We start from the raw sequence: 15,785 nt of genomic DNA on the forward strand, positions 1-15,785 counted from the left end.
ATGTTATTTTATTCTATTGATACGTTGATTTCGTTTTTTACACGACTTATATACCGAACTACTGGTGTATTGATATTACACTATTCATATTTTTCTATTTGAATATTTTATACTTCATCCGTCCATGATTTATAGTCTTACTTTGATTCGCATGTGTTTTAAGAATTGTGAAGGAAAGTGATGGAAAAAGTTAGTGGAATATAAGTTCTAATTTTATATACTTAATTTTATAGTAGAATGTGAATGTAAAAATTTAGTGGAGCGTGATTTTAAATTGTAAATGCCCCAGCAAATTGAGACATTATTTCGTCACGATAAAAAGTAACATATAAGAAAACAATACTTAAATCAGGAAGAAGATGGATGGATCATCCCATCAATTATGGGATATGATTCTAATCCATCTTGATTTAATTAAACTTGTATTGTGTACATGTTTCATTGTGATTACATATATTTAAACTTGTAGTATTGTGTTCATGTCAATGTGATCACATATAATCTTAGATGGAGCGTGAGCACATGAAATATGAATTTAAATAATATACTAGAGCATTAATTTATATTTTTCACGATGAATTAGCTTTTAACAATCTTATTCATGTACACAATCATCATGTTATATATGCAACGCCACACATTTTAATTAAGATTATATAAACAATTTGTATCCTAGTTGATTCCAATGAAGGGATCTATGAATGCATTTCAAAAGTAAAATAGGGGTATTCAACAAATATATAGTTTCAACTTTCAATTAATTAATTAACTACAAGTGATATACTTTATGTTGATGAGAAAAGTTGAACATATGAGTTTCTGATGACAATTGAAAAAAAATGAACCAGATGTAACATTAGAAATCATATCCTTTATAAATCTAAATCGATTGAGTAAACATCCACAGTACATTCGATAAGAAGACGATTCAAATCATATCCTTAATAAATTCTGTCATTTACTCATTAGTCCTAAATGACATCACACTACTTAATAAATAATAATCAATAAATTCATAAACATTAATATCATTAATTAGGTTATAGTTAGTCGTGTGATCAAATGATTAATTAGGTGAGATAGTTAACATAAACTTATATCATAGAGAGGGAGAAAGAGAAGTTGCATGTTGGGATACATTAATTTGGTAACCAAAAATAATGCAATAAAAAAAATGAAGTCAATCACTTCTACTACTATTCTTCCCCCCTTTATCTCCTATATAAATATCAAACCAATTCATCCACATTTCCAACATCAAACCAATATCACATTTCAAACAAAACAAAACAAATACCAAAACATTTCTTGTTAAGAAAAGATGGAAATTGCAGGATCTTTCCTGGATGAAGAATGGGAATCTCTGAGCCAAATCTTTTCGAGCGGCGGCGAAAATCTGGATCTCTTTCACCAATACGGCGGCGGTGAGACTCCATCGCCCTCATTTATCCCCTCCGATCAAGCCAACTTCTGCTCAATCTCTCAAGAAAGCAGCAACACTACCGAATTGACAAGCCCTTTTCCTCAACATGCATCATCAGCCTCCTCTCAATGCTGCTTATGATCATCAAGATACTATTACTAACTCATTCGAATCCATGATCATGAATTTACACAACAATGCCGGTTTCGTGGAAGAGTGTCAACGTCGCCTTTGGAAACGGCCGATTTGAAGAGGAAGTCCGAGGATTTCCGCCACAAAATCCTAAGAAAAAACCAAGAAATGTGAGTGTAGAATTGTTACAGTCACACTTTGTCTGAATTTTCTTCAAAATTGTTGATTGATTGAGAGACTTATTAAATAAGGTGCAGGCACAGAGAAATAAAAAAGTGCAGCCAAAAAAGGGAAGAAAATGGTTCAAGAAAAGAATAATGAAGAAGAAATGAATGGCTACACCTCTGAAGATGAGTCAAATGCTTCTCAAGAACTTGTCAATGAAGAAATCAAGAACTCGAACACGAAGCGAAAGGCAGAGCTAGTAGAGGATCTGCAACTGATCCACAAAGCCTCTATGCAAGGGTAACTATATTATAATCTCAATCTAATGGAGATAATTAAGGGTTTTAAATTAATGTTTTATGTTTGTTTTTTTCAGAGAAGAAGAGAGAGAATCAATGAGAGATTGAAGATCTTGCAGAATCTTGTTCCCAACGGAACAAAGGTTGACATTAGCACAATGTTGGAAGAAGCTGTGCAATATGTCAAATTTTTGCAGCTTCAAATTAAGGTATAAATTTTATGCAATTTTTACATTATACAATTTGATTTCTTTACATGTTTTATTTATTTATTAATTTTTGTGTGGTTTTTTTTCAGTTGCTGAGCTCTGATAATATGTGGATGTATGCTCCACTTGCTTACAATGGAATGGACATGGGAATCTATGAAAAGCTTTGTTCAAATCTGAGGCAATAGAATCGAGAGTTATATTGCTGAATTTAAACCAAATGAGGCTATATTCTCTTAAAAAGTACATGAAAAAATTTAATTTTTGGGATACCAATTTGGAGGAAGGTCCAATAATAAGTATCCAAATTCATTGGTAATGATTCAAGTGTATAGCTATCCTCTTTGATTATGTAATTTGATCGGCATTTTGGTATAATTTATGTTGAGCATTTTGATAGTATAACTTATGCTGATATAATTTGATCCACAAGTTTCATTAGTATGACATTTCCCTCCTACCAATAGATTAAGAGATCGAATCAACACAACCACAAACGATTAATCATATCAAATTAATTGTTCAAGATGATATATGTTTGATATGCTAACTAGATTGTATTTTACAATAGAAAATGATTAATCATATCAAATTAATTGTTCAAGATGATATATGTTTGATATGCTAACTAGATTGTATTTTACAAAAGAAAAGAAGTTACAAATAAAATATCACGATCTGATTAAGATTAAAATTCTGAACAACAAGAGGCAAACTCAAGTCATATATCTATCTGTCAAACTATGAAATCATACACATAATTATATACTCCCTTTCTCCCATATAATTGGTCACCATTTGACCCAAACAGTTTTAAGAAATGTACTAATAGAGATGGGTTGAAAAGTTAGTGACATATGAGTCCTACTTTTATATATTTTATAATAAAATGTGAGTGAGATTGAGTTAGTCGAATGCATGTGTGCCATCAAAAAAGGTACTCCTCTTTCCCTCATAGTTGAGGCGAAACTTTTCGCCAACGAAAGTTTAAGAAAAGGATATTGAGTGTGTTAAATAAATAGATAAAAAGTAAGAGAAAGAAAAAAATAGAGAGAATAAAGTAGAAAGTGAACAAAATAAGAAAGAGAAAGAAGTCACTATATATGGAAATTACTTCATATGAGGGAATTTTCCGAAATAGAAAAATGGCTCAACTATGAAGAAACGGAGAGAGTAAAAATGAAAATGGCAAATTTTTTGGGGCAGCAAAAGTGGAAATAAGTGACAATTTTTAGGTACAGGGGAAAGGGAGTACTAATTAATAAATTTTAATTAGATGCCAACAAATTCTTAAAGATTAACAATCATGCATAATATAATACTAATAACTAGGGATGTTAATGTAGCCCATGAACCCGTGAGCCATGACACGAATAGCCCGTCAAATTTACAGGTTAGAGCTGAAAATTTCTAGCCCGATAAATTAGAGCCCGATTAGCCCGAGTCTCATTAGGGCCGAGACCAAAACCCGATGGATGCCCGAAAATCCGATAAAATTTCTATCGTTCTATTTGTTTGACTCTAATTCGACATTTCATTGGTTATTTTATAATATAGATTACTAAAAACATAACTTTCAATTATATATATTAAATATATAAATTATATATTAAATTTTTATTAACATAATAATAGATATATACATTAGAAACTTCAAATTCACTATAAAATAATATTTAAATTTCTAAAATATGCTTTAAATTTTTTTTATGTTTATGTTTTATTTTGTATAAATTGTAATATTAATATTTAATCATGTTTATGTTTGAGTTTAAGCATAATATCTCAAATTTATCATAATTAAATATATTACATTTATAAATATACAATTTTACTATTATTTATTGGATTAATGGTTAATTTTATCGGTAGTATCCTTACATTGGCTACCAAAACCGGCTTAGGGTTGGGGTTGAACTTTAAAACCCCAACAAATAAATACCGATTAGCGCATCCGATTAACCACAACCCGAATATGTTGGCCGAAACCGTGGGCTAGCCGATTGACATCCCTATAATAACTATGGGCGATCGAAAGTGAGAAAAAATAATTTACTACAATTAATCCATAATGAAGTCTTAAATATAATTATAATCATGCATAATAGAATATTAATCACTCCAACTGTCAATATTAATTGATGCTTAATGAGTTCGCCATCAACAAGGTGCGAACTGCCCGCACACAAATTGTGGCTCTTTATAACAACTATAGGCAGAACTTTATTCATAACAAGAGCACGATTTTATAATTTGTGGTGTATTTAATTCGATAACGTATATCTAAATAGATGGTAAAATTTTATCAAATTTGAGATATGAAATTAAATTTGAGAAAAATCTAATACTATTGATACGGATCTCATTCGTATCTACCTAAATTTGATATCTATTTAGCTTATATTTAAGATGGGCTGTTTGGGTTTTTTTTTTCTTTTTTTGATCCTTTGGGCTAAGAATTTGCAAAAGCCCAAACTAACTTCGAATTTAATCATTTTTTGCTCCCCTTATCTCGAAGATTATGCTGTACTAGTATGTTATTTTATATAGAAAAGAAGTAAAGAACAATTGGACATAACCAGAAAAATATTTATAAAGGTAATAACAATAACTTAATAATAAAATTAATTTCAACTATTTTTAGCATAGAGATAAGTATAATTTATTGTCTGATTCTTCTTACAAAAATTATTTAGAGGCAAAAACTAAATTAGTAGAGTACTACTAATTTTACACCAATAGTATAAAATTTTAAAAAGGTAAATATATATTTTCAAATTTTTTATTTATAGTTTTAGAGGTCGAAACTAACATCACTCTTTTAATTACAGTATTTATTAGTGCATGATTCACCGTAGTAGTTGTCACCAAATTGCAAAGAAACGTAGAAATTTTCCCTAAAAATGACATAAGATATCACAGCAATAAGCAAATAGTAGTAGTACTATACAAACAAAATATAGTATTTTAGGTGAACCATAAAATAAAAGAGTTAGCTCTCCAGACTCCATTGACCACGGAAATGAAGACCTGTCACAAGTTGATAAGTTATGACTAATCTAGAAGTCAGCATCTTTAATTTCTTATCCCTAATTTTTACCAGAAAATTAATACTAGTAATTACTGACTTTTATTTCTACAAGCAAAAATTAGGCCGAATTTGGGTCGAAAAGTCAATTCTTTATAATTCCCAAGCGATCAAAACTTTACCCATTAATACACATTTATGCACAATTACCAAGAGAATTATATATGGATATTTCTAATTACTTGATATCATAGTTAAGCTTAACTCAAAGCCCATTATAAGACCACGAATTATCTAATCTTATCAAAATTATAACATTAACCTTGTTTATGTATCCCATCACTTTGTCAAGTTAAGTCATGTTATTTAATATACAATACAAATTTAGATAATTTCTTTTATATCAAACAACAATGAAAAAATCATATCTTTCATATCTCTTGACGTAAACCATTTCTTATCTTTTTTACATATCTTCCATATCTATCTTTTTTATCAAACGAGTACAAGTAGCAGGAGTACTATTTTTTTTAGAAAAGGTAATGAATAATGGTTTCTTGTTTAGATGATCACAAAATCATCAATAGAAGAAAGTTTAGTTATTTACAAAATTCAATATTATATGCTTGATCATGTAAATAGTGTACACTAAATTTCTACTATTGGATCTACTATAGTATATTATTCACACGTGTATCAGTAATATAAAAATGATGCATCCCCTTCCCTTTTCATACAAATATATCTTTTCCAAGATGCCAAAATCGTAAGAAACACATTTATTTACGAAACGTTCACTCAAAGTAGATGAATTGTACTCTTCTTTCTCAGCAAAAAGTTAGATACATTGTATATCTATGAGTTAAATAGATCACATTCACAAGTTGGATATATTAAAAAAGATCCAACAATTTTACTAATACATTGAAATTAATTATTTAAAACTATAGAATTGTAAAATTAAGGAGGCGAAGAAGTAAGACCGCGTGTGTGTTTTGACTTGGTCCAACTCAACCTTAGAGTTCACACTCAGTCTTCAGTCATAACTAAGTTGCCCAAATTGTACACCGTCTATCCACTAATACACTCTCTCACACACCACACACACTATTTCCTCATCCTTATCAACTACCTCACCCCACTACCTCATATTTGCGGATCCACAATTCGAATAAATATAGAGAATTTTTTAAAATAATTATACAAACATATTCATATATTAGTTGTATTACGATAACAATATAAAGTAAAAAAATTCACTTTGTAATGAATCACCCATCTTAGGAGCAATTGATTTTTAGATTGAACTTCATTATGATTTTACTATATCGGTGTACAATATGTAATGTCTTTCACATGTGTGTTTTTGAATCTCTATTTTGCAAGTTTGATCAATAAGATTGGGTTGGTCTTATTTTTACGTAATTGAACCTTATTAATATTTTATTGCTCATATATTACGCTTTAACAAATGAGATTGTAATATTCAATTAATATCAACTGATTACATAATCTTATAGTATATTACAATTTCTGTTTTGATTTTGACTATTATATACTTACATTCACAATATATAAACGCATAATAAGTTTATAAATACCATATACTATAGTGAAATTTGTAATTTACCATAGAAGTATCCATAGAGAAATGAATAGTCAACTTGCGGAATCACAACGTGTTCATATAAACATATATGTTTATTAATTTCCTAGTAAAATTGGTAACCATCTCACTTTCCCACCGCTTGTCACGCAACTTCCACTCATTCACCAAACACCCATATATAAAAACTCAACACCACACTCAATTTTTCATATTCAACAACAAAACAATACAAACTTTCTTCCCTTAGCAAAAAGAAAAAACAACACAAAAAATGGCCCTCGAAGCTCTCAACTCTCCCACCACTCCGGCGCCGCCGTCGTTCACCGCCGCCTCCCTCGAGCCGTGGTCCAAGGGCAAGCGGTCGAAGCGCTCCCGCAGCTCCGACCGCCACGATCACCCCACGGAGGAGGAATACCTCGCTCTCTGCCTCATCATGCTTGCCCGCTCATCCACGGCGGCGCCACTCCCTCCGCCGGCGGCGCTGGTCTACAAGTGCTCGGTCTGTAGCAAGGCGTTTGGGTCCTACCAAGCCTTGGGCGGCCACAAAGCCAGCCACCGCAACAAGCTCAGCTCCGGCGCCGGCGCAGACGAGCACTCCACCACCTCCGCCTCCGCCGTCACGTCGACCTCCGGCAGCGGCGGCGGGAGAGTCCACGAGTGCTCCATCTGCCACAAGTGCTTCCCAGCGGCCAGGCCTTGGGCGGCCACAAGCGCTGCCACTACGAGGGCGGAAGCAGCGTGGTCAGCTCGTCGGAGGGAGTGGGGTCCACCGTCACCCACCGCGATTTCGACCTGAATTTGCCGCCGTTCCCGGAATTCTGGCAGAGATTCGGAGGCGAGGACGAAGTCGAAAGCCCGCACCCGGCGAAGAAGGCGCGGCTGTCGCCGGCGAAGTTGGAATTGGTCTGAAGAATCTTTATAGAATAGTGAAATTATTAGGGAAAGGTTGATTTTTTTTATTTTTTATTTTTATTTTTTTTTATAATTTTGTTTGGTGGTGGAAATTGTTTGTAAATGGAAGTGGGGAATCATTGCTGATTATTTATTGATTCTTTGATTTATTGCAATACAATAAATTGTTTTGATTAAATGATGATAATGTTTAAAGTTTTCAAGTTGAGTTACAAAATTGACATTGTCAATAAGAGACTAATCTTGGATAAATTAGACTTCAAATAGTGGTCCAATCGATATTATCCGAAAATTAATTCATTTTACTTTTCTTTTGAATATAAATTATTTTAACATAATCAATTGGCATAAGCAAAAATTATTGTACAGAACTTGTATAACCTGTAGATAGGGAACTTAGTTTAAAGGTGATTAATAATTTAATATGACCTGTGGCTATCATTTCTCATTACTTTTCACGTTCTTCACGTTTTATACACTAGACTAGCCACGTTTCAAATTCTCAATATCAATATTTGGATGTTGTGAGAGAAAAGGAGATATTCATGTTAACTTTTACAAAGCATTTCAAACATATTTTTCAAGCCAGTTGGTAAAGAAGCTTCTTCTCGTTGTTAATTTTATATTACATGTGTAAAAGCCTCTCCATGAATTGATTAGTTTCTATTACAAAGTATACTCATGAGGTCAAATTAATAATGCATTTACTGGTTATAATAAGTTATAAGTAACAAAAGGCGTTACTTGAATTTGGCAAAATTGGGACAATTAAATTAAATAAAGGAAATCGTAGTTTCTTGCTACGTTGTTGTCAGTGAAACTCATAAAAGTCTATCAGAAAAAATAGTTTCAATCATGTGAAAGTATATCTAGGTGATATGGTTCATGTTAACTTTTGTATTAACGGCATTTGATCTTATTTAGGGCAGGTAGTTCGGTCACGGTTAGTCGGTTAACCGATGACCAACCATTTATCACATTTTCTTAACCGATAACCAAAATTCGTTATCTGTCGGCTCCGTTCCAAAAGAAAGGTGTCTTTCGGTTATCGGTTCGGTTCGGCCAATCGGTTAAACCGATGGAACCGATTGGAACCGAATTACACATTTAATATTTATTTTTATTAAGTATATTCTAAATAGGTTGTTTTTATTTTTTAAATTTCTAATACAAAGCACCTACATAATTTTTTCTACAAATTTAAATACCAAAAACTCAATGCAATGCTAAATGGTGGTGGCTAGGATGAGAATTTTCGTATGCGATTGATACCTATGAACTGCATATATATATATTTTTTAATAATTCGGTTCCGGTTCGTTAACCGGAACCGAACCGAACCTTATTCGGTTAGAACCGAACCGAACCGAGCCAATTCGGTTTCGTTTCGTGCTTCAATCTCGTTACTTTTGTGCTCGTTAACGGTGTCGGTTCGGGTTCTAACCGAACCGACCAATTACCTCACCTAATCTTATTTCGTAGGATTTGATATCATATAAAACTATCATTAATTTATACTTAATTTAGTAAGTAAACAAATGAAGGGGAGAGGAGTGGGATTCAAGTCTATTAAGATACCAAAATCATAATGGTTTGCTACTATAGCATTTACTTAGTCGGCACCACCCACCACGTAGCAAATATATATATTTAATGTTGCCTTTTGTGGTCCAAATGGCTATATACAATATTATGCATAAACACACGTTAAAAGTGAAAGCTAATGTAGGCCAACCAAATGGAAACACAAATTTATCATAAGAGATTTAGTGTCAAACTCTTTTATGTCGTGTTGCATTCATAAATGAATTATTAAATTTATGTTTAAAATAGAACTTATCATAATAAATACTCCAATTAATAAAATATTTGAAATTTTAAAATATTAGTATATTTTACTACTAGTTTTTTAATATAGGGAGCGGGAGTGTTATATTCTAACTTATAACTTAATTGTTTAACTACAACTAAATAATAGCCATTAGATATTCAAATTAAGGGCTTAGGTCATCAATCCTAAATGCCCAATACGATCAACGTAAAAGCGTCAATAAGGCTATAGGATTAATTCCAAAAATATCAATAGGGGTATTAATGTCAATTAACTACATGTTTAGTTATAACTAACTTTTAAAAAACCCTCAAAACTTTAAGTTCATATAGCATATATATCAAATTAAAGATAATTTCATAAGGATTCAATGATATCCTACATGCATATGTTCGAATCAAAATTTGAAAAAAATTCGAAATTTTTTAAATGCAGTAAAAACGTCAACATACTATATAAAATATGTCAATATAATACATGTAAAATGTCAATATAAGCTTAATAATCTGAAGCATTGTCGATATTCTCAAAGCCTTGTGTTGATATTTTTGAAACATATATTGACATTTTCATCAAAAACCCCAATTGGAGTTTTTTATCTTTTTTATTTTATTAATAAAAACGAAAATTACACGCTGGCAAATTATAGCCCACACGTTTTCTAAAATCCTATGATCTTAAATTAGTTGTAGTTAGCAATTAAATAATGAGTTAGAATTGATCACTCCCTACGCTCCTAGGGAGTGCACTATATTATAAAGTGAACGACTTACAAATGAGAAAAAACATTGTGCGTGGGGTGGTGGGCAAAGAAGTTGAAAGTTAATCTGATCTCTATTGCAATAAATATACAATTACATAAAAATCTAAAAGAGATAAACTGAACCAAGAAAATTTGTAGGATATGTTTAATTCTGTGTTACTAAAGCTGATTAGCGTTGTTTGGTAAGAAAATGTAGGACCATTTAGAGAACAATGCATATTCACATATATATTTGATGGAAAATGAAGATGATTAAGTGTGTACAATCAACCTAGTCGACAACCCCAAATTAGGATCGGAGATGCTTCAACTGACCTTCGATCGAGCATAAAAAACCGCTATCTAAGATACTATTTGACCTACCATGTTAGCTGTAAGTCAGGATCAGCATGTTAGGTTTTATTTGAGAAGCTTTCTTGTGAACATTGAACCTGCATTACTTGGACTTTTAAGCTCCAATTTATCACCTGCCATCACACCTTATGTTAGGGAGAGGATACTAGAGAACTAGTTCTGGTTGAGTAGAATGGTTTACAGATGAACCGGCGATGTTAACAAGGAAGGAACGTGTATTCTAACCTGTAAGGGTACGAATATTGTTGAGAACAATTCTTTGCATTGCTCTAGCAAACCATGCTCTCTTGCACTTAACTTGGAAATGTCTGTTGCCAGTGAGTTCATCCGCTCCACCTATTGAGGCATAGGAATTAAAACCCAATTCCAGAAGGAGACGTTTAGACAGTAGACCAAATTAAGCAGTTTTTCTTGAAGTTCAGTCACTCTTAAGATTTTTCAATTTCAATTGATCTTCAAATGTTTCTTTATTTTTTACAACTCTATATTGCAAAGAGTAATGGCAACCAGAAAGGAAAGTAATGTGAAGCATGGTTTGGTTCAAGTGGTAGAATCATTAAATCAAAACATTAAAAGCATGTGATGTTATGAACTAAATGAAGAAGTGAATTATTTAGTTAGTTGCAGATTACGCCAAAGCACCAATAGTCATTATAGCATCAGTTATTACTCACTTGGGAATGAGTAATTACACACACCTTATAGCAGACATAGTAGATGGAGTCATAAAGCAAAGTAGCAGATTCAGTAACTACCATGTTTTATATTGACTTGTCAAAATCCGACGAGTAGGTATTGGTATTATACTACCTCAATTACCCCAAATGGAGATATATATAAACTTCGGTTGAGATTCAATACCTTCAACTGTAAAGAGTAAATTGAAGATTCCATTGCTTGCATAACGTCAACAGCTGAATATATTGCTTCTTGAACTTCATGAACATCAGCCTGAAAATGTTGAATAAGAACGAAAATGTCCTTAGTTACGTGTTAAGCTATCCAAATCGGAAGAAATGAATGATGCATTTGTCAGGAGAAAAGCTATCATACCCTGGCACCATCAACAATAGGAAGACGGACAGTGCTAGCTTCTAACGCTTTTATAGCACCAGAAACTGAATTCCAGTAATCTCTATCTAGCAGATTCAATCTCTCCAAATGTGGCAGCTGTGTCCAATGAAGCATTTTAAACACTTTGGCAAGTATTACAATTTGTAACCAAGTTCAATTAAGATTCCAGAAAAAGTAAAGAATCTACAGACATATGTATATATACTGAAATCAAATCCAACGGTATTAGAGGTTAGTTAGAGGAAGGAGCGGGAAAAGTCTTACTTGTTCCTTTAACATTGAATAAAGCTTCAAATACATTCTCAACGTTTGTAGTTCAATCCTCTTGGACATAACAGAGTGCTGCAATTTCGAAGTGTTCACCCAAGCATTGTAGAGGTTTCTCTGATGATGTGAAAAGGAACAGAAAGATATGAAAATAGTTTCCCTCAAATGCCCACTAAAGAAATGCAAATAAGAACCAATTAAAGTATCGGACGGTTAGTCGAATAAGATTTCGATGTTGGGACATAAATCAATGATAAGAGAAAACTGGTCTAGTTAAGACACTGTCATCAAGCCGTAAGAAGTAATATAGCTAACTTATGAAGTGTAAAAACTAAATAATGCACAATTCCAAGCCCAACAAATCCTAATTGATTCTAAATGAAACTCTAAACAACTTGAAAACAGATTAATTTTTTTGGGTTTGGCGCCAGCAAAGAAAGTGAAATTAATATGCCAAAAGATTTTAATTTTTCATTTCAACCGACATGACAGATACATCAGCAGGGTGAAAATACTTCAAAATATTTCAGACTTGAGACAAAATAATTCATGTTAATTACTCTTAGAAACAACCACATTTAGTAATCCCTCTAACTCTCATAAATGTTGTTCAATACAGATACGTTTATCAGCCGATTAAATGCTCTACTAACTGAACTCAAATTGTATCTAGTTTCCCACAAGAGTCTCCCTATTTGCATTAGTTCTCTATCAAAGCCATCATACAGATACGTTTAAAACACTCTCTTTTCCCATCATACGTGCACAATGAAAACTAATCAAAGTAAAAATTTTGTTACCCTTCCCTACTGGAAACTACTATGAATTAATAAATATACCCGCGTAGGCTTAGAAAATTTCATATAGAGATCACCGACTTATGGAACTCAAGGACCCGAAGTGAATATAAATAATAGACAAGTTGTTGGTGTTGCCATAACTTTCTGACAATTACCAAATTTAAACAAGAAACAGTGTGCTGAACATAAATCATCTGTAACTGTCAACTATGTTATAGAGCAACACATTTCTGAAAATAGTTATCTACTAGTAATAAATTAACTTCTAATAGTTTGATGCACTTACTTTAATAGTAGAGAACTAAAACCTACCTTCAAATATCAAAGACTAAGTTTTGTCCTGCTCAAGTTAAGGCCTAATAAGGCCAGAACAAAGGTCAACTTCAATAGCATCTAATTTGTCACTCTGTAATATCGAGTTCCTTTAATTACCTAGCAAATTATGCTTACTTTCACAATATTTAATTCTTAATTATGAGGATCATTTGCAGCATATAACGCAAACCATGCACTAATATTCTCATGACAATTGAAAATGAAATGTAACATGGTTGAACTTCTACTTATTTTTATAGCATTAAGAGTGTTGGGAGCAAGTTAGTACCTCGGCTGCATGTTTTTGCACCAAAAGGGTATTCTCTACCTTTGCATTTGTTAATCGCCACTGCAACTGCCGGTTATAAAGCATCCTCAAGTCATGCGCATCAGCTATTCGACTTTCTCCGAACTTTCCTCTCCTCAATTCAATGGGAAAGCTAATCAAAGACGGTGTACTGACCATGTTATTGTCGTTCATCACACTCCCTGTGCCATTTCTAGCCCTTATTGGACTAGCCATGCTCCTCAAGAGAGCACCACTCCCGAAGTCATGGCCCTACTTGGTGAAGCTGCTCTGCTAACACCTCGAAGTGGCGAATGGCCCCTATTAGCATAGACGTCCCGCGGTGATGACACAGGGCTTTCATTTTGAACCTTCTTTGCCACGATTAATTTGGCTGAGCCCGTCATTCTGCTAGAGGCACTGTTTGATAAGGGTGAGACAGGATCTACTACTTTCTGAACTCGGTGGGTAGCCTCTTGCCAACTTCTTGCCGGTAAAATCCTCCACGCGGCCAGTTGCATCGGTGCCCTCGGAAGAGACGCTCTCAACATCGGAATTCAACGAACCTCCTAATCCCGATCGACCTTCGTCGATAACTGCTGGATCCTCAATTTCTCTATTCTCAAGCGTATTCACAGATTTTCTCAATCCCGAAATAGCAGGGTTGGATCGGTTCCATTTCGCTCTGTCGGTACCGTAATCCAAGCTTCGATTCGGATTCTCGCTGCGTAATCTCCCAGGCCACAGATGTCGCTGCTGTTCAATCGGCCTCGGGGTGTCTCTATCCTTTGCCGTTCGATCTCTCACAGGAGAGACCCCTGATTTCCGCCTCTCCGGCGTTCCCTTCCTCGGAGGCGGCTTCTCCTTACACACCGGCAATGAATACGATTGCCCCTGAAACGACACCGATAATCTCCGCACCGACTTCACCAGCATTTTCTCCGCAAAGGTCGGCGTCGCCGCCGCTGCCAACGGCCGCCGTCTCTCCTCAGAAACCGCCCGCGGTTGAGTCCTCGGGTGGCCATTGCGGGCGCCTCTGCCTCCGAGCATCGGAGATATGGACCTCCTCGGCGGAATTGGCGATCCGGAAGCGACGGAGGACGACACCGAGGAATGGAGGAGGAGGAGGAGGAGGACGTCGAGAGAGACAAGTAGCGCGAGGTGACTTCGCGTGCCTGGGGCGGCGCGGGGCGCATTGTCGGAGTCGGACGGCAGCAACGGCGGCCGTTTCGATTCTGCGACGGCCGCTGCTTCGGAGTGGATGCAGCGGCGGTTACCATTTCACATCGTCAGCTGATTCAGCTCAATTACCGCACTGCTCCGAACCCTAATTTCACTACAAAATCGATTAATCGTCGAAACCCTGCGTCTCCGATATGATTTTGGGGAATTAGGAGTTTTAGAGAGAAGACGCGAAGTGGGTTTGATGAGTGGTTAGAGAGAGATGGAGATCATATGACCGTTGCTATAGCGCCGCGAATATATATATTTCCACATTATATTTTTATCAATATTAATATTTGCTATAATTAATGCGCGATCGAGGTTTTGGAGCATAACTGTCGTGTACTGTGTGAGTGTGTGAGACAGAGATTAAATATTTAAATAATTAGATTCACAAATGAATGGGGTCGATTAATCTAAGTTTAGTAATATGCATTCACTTATGCAATAGGGGCCAATAGAAATTATTTTGGTAATAAATGAATAGCAAATTTAAAGTTGCTAACTACAAACGTATAAAGCTTCAAAATTTTAAATTTATAACACTCACCGATAATTGGCAAATCATTTATTATAAGGAACACACAATTTGAATTTTCCAAATCATAAAAAGTTAAAAGCCAATATAAGGAAAGTGAATTTAAATAAATTTTTTATCAAAAAATGTATAATCGGGGGCTGACAAAGAAAAATATTACTCTACTAAATCTGATTTTAAAAATAATATAAAAAATCATATCAATATTATATTTAATGCATTTAAAATTAGCAGTAATATATTCCCATTACTTCTTCACAATTGATTTGCATTTATGTTAATTTAGTAAGGGCTAGGGATAATTTCGGACAATATAAAAATGAATAAACGACACGCTAATATGATGTGTTCGCCAATGCATATAATGTGACTCTTAACAAATGGAATGCATCTTTCGGTAAAATATTTGAATACGTACTTACATATAAACGATCCCAATAGATTTAAATTTTACCTCATTTGCGGAACTTTTCATGCGAATCAAAGTTCAATAACTAACAACAATAAAAAGGAATAACTAACAACAACAAAAAGGAAGTATCTTATTCGAAGCTTA

General features: G+C 34.0%; 3 pseudogenes; 2 read left to right on the forward strand and 1 right to left on the reverse strand.

The window, feature by feature from the left end:
- Positions 1 to 1,321: 1,321 nt before the first annotated feature.
- LOC125198903 lies at positions 1,322 to 2,458 on the forward strand (annotated as a pseudogene).
- Positions 2,459 to 7,081: 4,623 nt separating this feature from the next.
- LOC125198907 lies at positions 7,082 to 7,955 on the forward strand (annotated as a pseudogene).
- A 2,617-nt stretch (positions 7,956 to 10,572) lies between these two features.
- LOC125198906 lies at positions 10,573 to 14,852 on the reverse strand (annotated as a pseudogene).
- Between the last annotated feature and the right edge of the window lie 933 nt (positions 14,853 to 15,785).

The sequence above is a fragment of the Salvia hispanica genome, unplaced genomic scaffold (genome assembly GCF_023119035.1).
Source record: "Salvia hispanica cultivar TCC Black 2014 unplaced genomic scaffold, UniMelb_Shisp_WGS_1.0 HiC_scaffold_321, whole genome shotgun sequence".
Taxonomy (NCBI): domain Eukaryota; kingdom Viridiplantae; phylum Streptophyta; class Magnoliopsida; order Lamiales; family Lamiaceae; genus Salvia; species Salvia hispanica.